Source organism: Myxine glutinosa, chromosome 13 (assembly GCF_964187855.1).
Source record: "Myxine glutinosa chromosome 13, kmMyxGlut1.1, whole genome shotgun sequence".
Classification (NCBI taxonomy): Eukaryota; Metazoa; Chordata; class Myxini; order Myxiniformes; family Myxinidae; genus Myxine; species Myxine glutinosa.
Window position 1 is genome coordinate 93,025,640 of NC_136273.1, and position 6,263 is coordinate 93,031,902.

General features: G+C 42.8%; 1 long non-coding RNA gene across 1 annotated transcript; it reads left to right on the forward strand.

The window, feature by feature from the left end:
* Nucleotides 1–2,958: 2,958 nt before the first annotated feature.
* On the forward strand, nt 2,959–4,147 carry LOC137437312 (uncharacterized). Its single transcript, XR_013621168.1, has 3 exons — nt 2,959–3,095; nt 3,223–3,360; nt 3,452–4,147. It is a non-coding gene; the product is annotated as an uncharacterized LOC137437312 (long non-coding RNA).
* Nucleotides 4,148–6,263: the final 2,116 nt, after the last annotated feature.

The window sequence follows — 6,263 nt, forward strand, 5'->3', positions numbered from 1 at the left end:
AAATAATGAGCAAAATTAGAGACAACAACCAAGGGTGGGGGTTAAAGTGCTCGAATTTCCTTTCCCCAAATGGAAAACCTGTACCAATGTTCCATGAGCAAACCGTTTGGGATCTAAAGAGACGTCTACATGATATATGCTTTTGTTAAATGGGAATGTCTAAACATATTGAACCACAATATGAAACGTAATATCACTATTTCTATTATCAGCCATGTATTTTACTTTTATCATAAAGACAAAATGTTGCTTGAAGTTGGTCTTCCGATGGAAAACCGTTTCGGAAGAAAGTCATTAATATTCTGGGACGTCAACAGGGAAATTAGTCAAAGGCTTGTGGAAGAGCATTGCATTTGCGACGGTGAAAAGCCAAGGAAAAGTGAAAAGGATGGGGAAAAAGTTGTGTCGTACAACTCTGTCGCAGTGTATATTTGTTGAATGCCTATTGTGAAATTTCTGGCACAGCAGCTGGTAGACAGGTCCATGCCAGGCAGAAATGGCGCCGTTTTCCAGTCAAGGTTTTCTCAGTGGATTTATATACTTTTGATCATACTCTGTCGAATAAGCTTGTGGGCCACCCTGAAATTTGCCTCAAATCCAAGATGGCGGCCAAAAATCCAAAATGGCCACCAGAATAGCTAAAATAGTATTTCTGAGAGTTGCTTTTACCCATAGATGATTTTTTTTCAACTGATTGTGGCCTATTATGATAAAGAAAGATAACTCAGTCATAACTCAGCCATAAAAATTAACAATCGGTACTTTATTAACAAAATGGCCGCCGGGCAACTTCCGTATTACGGAAACTGCTATAACTTCAGTTCCGAGTGTGATATGATTATAATTTTGGTGTCCAGTCATATGTTTTTGGGGTCAAGGAATCCATATTTGTACTTTTTATTTCAGTGAAATATATATTACAATACATTTTGATTCAATTTCTTGGTTTCCATTTCAGATTCCTTGAATCCGGATGCAAAGAAATGATTCCATGAATGCGGACGCAAAGAAATGATTCCATGAATCCTGGCTTAGCAGATACAGTGAATCCTCATAAAATTACTACATAAAGACAAAACTTTTTTGGCACAGGAGAAAAGGGTTGCACAATGGCATCCACGCCGATTTTGAGTTTAGCAAGGGGCGACAAACCGTTGTGCTGCCTCTGTAATGAAACTATTAAGGACGTTGAGTCAGCTTATAATATGACTGAGGAGGGATTGCAGTCTATTCAAGAATTAGCGGGAAGATGGGTTAAAGTTGACAAGAGTCTGTGTACTCAGGCACCATATGCTGAATTTCAATCAGCCGCTGTGAGACTATCTAGTGCAGGCCATGATGTCAAGATTCATGAGAACTGTAGAATCACATTTCGGAACAGAATTGCCCGAAAGGAAGCCCAGTCTTGCAAACTTCCCGTTTCCAGTTCAGAGAATATTCATGAGTCGAATGAACCAGTTGCTGCTCCCGCGTATAGGATACGCAGGGGGTCACTTGAGAAAAAGCAAATCTGTTTCGTGTGCAACGTGGATACGAAAGATGACAGTAAACCGTACAATAGTGGTGGTCTTGGTAGATGCTCCGAGAAGAATGCCGTCAGTAAAGTAGAACGTTCAAAGGACATGAAAATCAAAGATGAAGGAGATAAGTTCCATGATGCAGCGAAGCGACTCGATGTTATTCTGAGTGGAGCATCATATGACATGTTTGCAGTTGATGTGTACTATCATAAAAGTTGTTATGACAATTTTACCTATGCATATGATAGAAAGTTGCTGTCAACGGATGCAGCAGAGAAGGATAGATTAGCTACCGAGGTTATGGACAGCTTTTTCAAACTGTTTCACCGCATGGTAGTCAAGGATCAAAAGGCGTATTTGCTGAGAGAATTGATTGAGGACATAAAGGAGATCAGTGAAGACAATGAACTTGAGGACCCTCCGATTTCAAAAACCTGCATGTTGAAAAAACGACTGACTGAGAAATTTGGTGACGCCATCGACTTCCACTTGTTTGGGAACCGGCTAGTTGTCCATTCCACTGCGGTCAATCCGATATCGTATTCTGCGGCTACAATTGAAGGAAATGGTCTATGTGAATCTGATTTGACAATAGCATTTTCAAAGCTGATTCGTCGTAAACTTTCACAGAGGTATGATATCAAATGGCCCCTTGAACCAGATGAGCTGTTTGATCTACTCGATAGTCACAGACCTCTTCACTGTATCTTCAATGCCATTTCTTGGTCAATCAATCCCAGGAGATCTACAAACGCATTTGGGTATGCTACGGCTACAAGCAACGCTGAAGCGGAGAAAATTTCAGCTATAACTCAGAGCTGGGAAAAAATGGTCAAAGGTGAGCGATCACCATTAGGAACTGCTTTGAGTTTGACCATACATAGAATCACTGGTAGCAAAGAGGCAACTACTCTCTTGAATCGATGTGGCGTTGGAATACCATACACAGATGTCCGTGACTTGAACAATAATTGGGCAAAGTCCATCAGCATGGAGCACAAGAAGATGCTACCTCCAGGTTTCGTCAAGGGTCGAAGTGTACATATAACATTTGATAACTCAGATGGTAAACAGCAGACGCTGACGGGAGCCCAAACTACTCATCACACAACTGGTACAATATTCCAGGCTGTACATGAACGCATCGCATCGGCAAAATCAAGCCATTGAAGAAGATGTTGAAACAAGAGAAATCCCATCTACTCTCTCAGCTGGGCAGATCAAATCAATCTTTTCAAGATGCTACCAGTGCTAAATGCTTCTTCAGAACCTGCATGTATTCTGGAAGTGAACAAGAAAGCTTTGTTGAAACAAGGATCCGAACGTACAACACTCAAAAGGTGAAATCTAGTTCCAGCATCCTTCCAGACGAGAGTAGCACCAATGAACACCTCAAGAGGAGTGACCTTCAGGCATGGGTGTGGTACCAGTGTCTCAAGCAAAACATTGAGTATCCTTCTATCACTGACAGAGGATGGGAAAATACAGATGATGGTATCAGGCCAATATGGTTTACCTGCCCGCAACTCCCTCCAAGCCTCTCCAAGAAAAAGAGCAAGAAAAGACAAATTCAAAGTAAGTATACTAAAAATATATCATTACTTTGATCATTGCTTTTCGTTCCTGTCATAAAGTTCCTCCAATGTATTCCCACTGGCAGTGCATTCATCCAGATTAAATATGTGTAACCTTCCACTTACAGGTCTCGCGGAGTATGATGCAGATTTAGAAGATGCAGTAGAAGAGAGAAGCCAGCCTTCAAGGAAGAAGAGACACAGGAATACAAGCAGAAAACATGTACAAGACAGTGAAGTTCACTGTAGAGAAAGAGAAAAGCAAGGTAGATAAGTCCAAAATGCAATCGTAATTTTGTTATTTTTATATGATTTACTGTTTTGAATCCCGACTATATCCATTCACATTTTTTATAGGTATCGGTGGGGCAGAAGAAAGAGCAGAAGAATCTGAAGTTGATGAAGAGTACCAAGGAGATGGGGAAAATTCGGAGAGCACCATGGAACAACTTTCTTCGGATACCTGTGGACTTTATTCAGACTTTCAGAGTGAAGAGAGTGATCTTGATCTTGATCTTAGTAACTGAGGATTATGTGCCTTTTGAACAACATATTTTTCCCAAAGCATAACCAAAGCCGGGGATCATATTGAATGGGAATTCAGATACATTTTATAAACCTGTGTAGTTTGGTAGACGAAGCAAAACTGACTAGGAGCCGTTCAGCGGCAGCCATCTTGGATTTATTGTTCATCCATGATTTAGGGGATGATCTATTGAGCTAGTGTCATGATAAACCAACTAAATGGATAACCAGACTTTGGAAACCAAGAAATTGAATCAAAATGTATTGTAATATATATTATGGAGCACAAGACATGACTGAATCTGCCACATCGGTGGCCAGTATTGGCAGCCATCTTAGATTTCTTTATGAACCAATGATTTCACTGAAATAAAAAGTACAAATATGGATTCCTTGACCCCAAAAACATATGACTGGACACCAAAATTATAATCATATCACACTCGGAACTGAAGTTATAGCAGTTTCCGTAATACGGAAGTTGCCCGGCGGCCATTTTGTTAATAAAGTACCGATTGTTAATTTTTATGGCTGAGTTATGACTGAGTTATCTTTCTTTATCATAATAGGCCACAATCAGTTGAAAAAAAATCATCTATGGGTAAAAGCAACTCTCAGAAATACTATTTTAGCTATTCTGGTGGCCATTTTGGATTTTTGGCCGCCATCTTGGATTTGAGGCAAATTTCAGGGTGGCCCACAAGCTTATTCGACAGAGTATGATCAAAAGTATATAAATCCACTGAGAAAACCTTGACTGGAAAACGGCGCCATTTCTGCCTGGCATGGACCTGGCTATGGCAGAGCACAGGCCATGTGATGGGCCTATTATCCCAACCCTCACGGCACCACAGCCACACCTCACACGATCAAGCCCCCCAACCCAATGGAGCCTCATGACACCTACTGGCATAGCTCATGACACCCACTGGCATAGCTCATGTGGCTACAACCCAGTGGTTGCACCCGCCCAATGCAAATTGGGGGCCAGATCTTCCCCATTATTCCCTGCTGCCCAGATATGTCAGGGCAGCGCGGTCACGGTCAGAGTGCGAATCGGTCTCCATGGACTAGCCCTTTCCCTCTTGTCTCTCTCTTCTTTCTCTCTCTCCCTCTCTCTCCAACTCAGTCGTGGCCCTGACTTCGTGTAGGCCGGGGTACACCATCCTGGATGTGGGGGATCTCTGGATTGCTCCTGCGAGATCGATCGGCTGTCTCTGTGTCGCGGGCTTGGTCGAGACAACTGTCCGGGGCTATACAACAACAGCAACAACAACAACAACAACAACAACAACAACCTATGTGGCTGGCAGAAGTATGCACACGCATCTCTGACCTTTCTATCCTGGGTTCGCATCTCAGCCCAGCTATAATATAAACTGTCCTCATGGTGTTTCACGTGCAGGGAGAGACACCAAGGTGTGCATTGTCCCTGGGATGGGTGTCCCATATGCTGGAATTAGTTGATGGCCATTAGAGATCCCAAAGTGTCCTTGGTGAAGAGGTAAGGCATCGCTGTCACCCTGATCAAATTACAAATTCCTGCTCGAGCTTACAGGGGGGCGTTGCATGAGTGGCACGGCCACGCCTCCGACAAATGATGCGACCCAAAACCGTGCGCTGCAGCTGACAGAAGAAGAAGAAACAGCCCATAAATACAGGGTGTTCCAAAAAGACCAGGACAACTTTGGTTGTTAATAAATTTAGAACCACAAATCATACAAAAAAAAACTTTTGGTTTATATGATAAAGAAACTCGTATAGTTTTGTGCGCACATTCAATACACTTCAACGTCAGCTCCATTTGTCGCGAGCAGGACATCAAGGCGGTACATGACTTTTTTCCACGTTCGGCTCAGCATGTTTGTGTCCACCAGAGCGCATGCAGCTGTGATCCGAGAACGAAGATCCTGCAGGTTTCCCACCTTGGTGTTGTAGACAACATCTTTGACAAACCCCCACATAAACAAATCAAAGGGGGTTATGTCTGGTGATCGTGGGGGCCAGGTGGTTAGTCCATGTGAGGGAAGGGATGGATGGGGACGATACACGAGAGAAGAGCTTCACGGTGCACCACCAGATGTTTGAAGAAGAGGAAGAAGAAGAACAAAGACTTGAGGTTGGCCAGATGTTGTTTTCTGGCTTTCCTGAGCGTGGACAAACACTTTTCCGGCCTTTGTGGAATGATCAGATGTCGCCTTCAGTCGGATTTCCCTTCCAGGAGGAGAAGACAATTTGTTTGAAGACAACAGCCTCACCAAAGAATACTGTGTACTGGAGGTGAGAAGGTGGGTATGATACTGCAGACGAGATGGTATAAATCTATACATAAGGGAAAGTAAGGTGGTGTAAAAGGATTCGCTAGTAGTATTATTAGGAGAGGTAGAAATGAAGGACCTGTATCCATATGTCAGAACTTCGACCGTTACCTACACTATAAGAGAATGTTTCTTTGTCGGTCTGTCTATCTGCCACCATGTTTCTCAGAGATGGCTGAACGGATCTTCGTCAAACTTTCAGAGGTTCATCAATGAATGCCGGAGAGTGTTTTGGATAAGACAGGTCTACGCGGCCTCGAAGCACCAAGGTCCTTCTTCTGAAGTAACAAAATGTGAAATAACCAAAAAAGCAACGTTAAATTGAG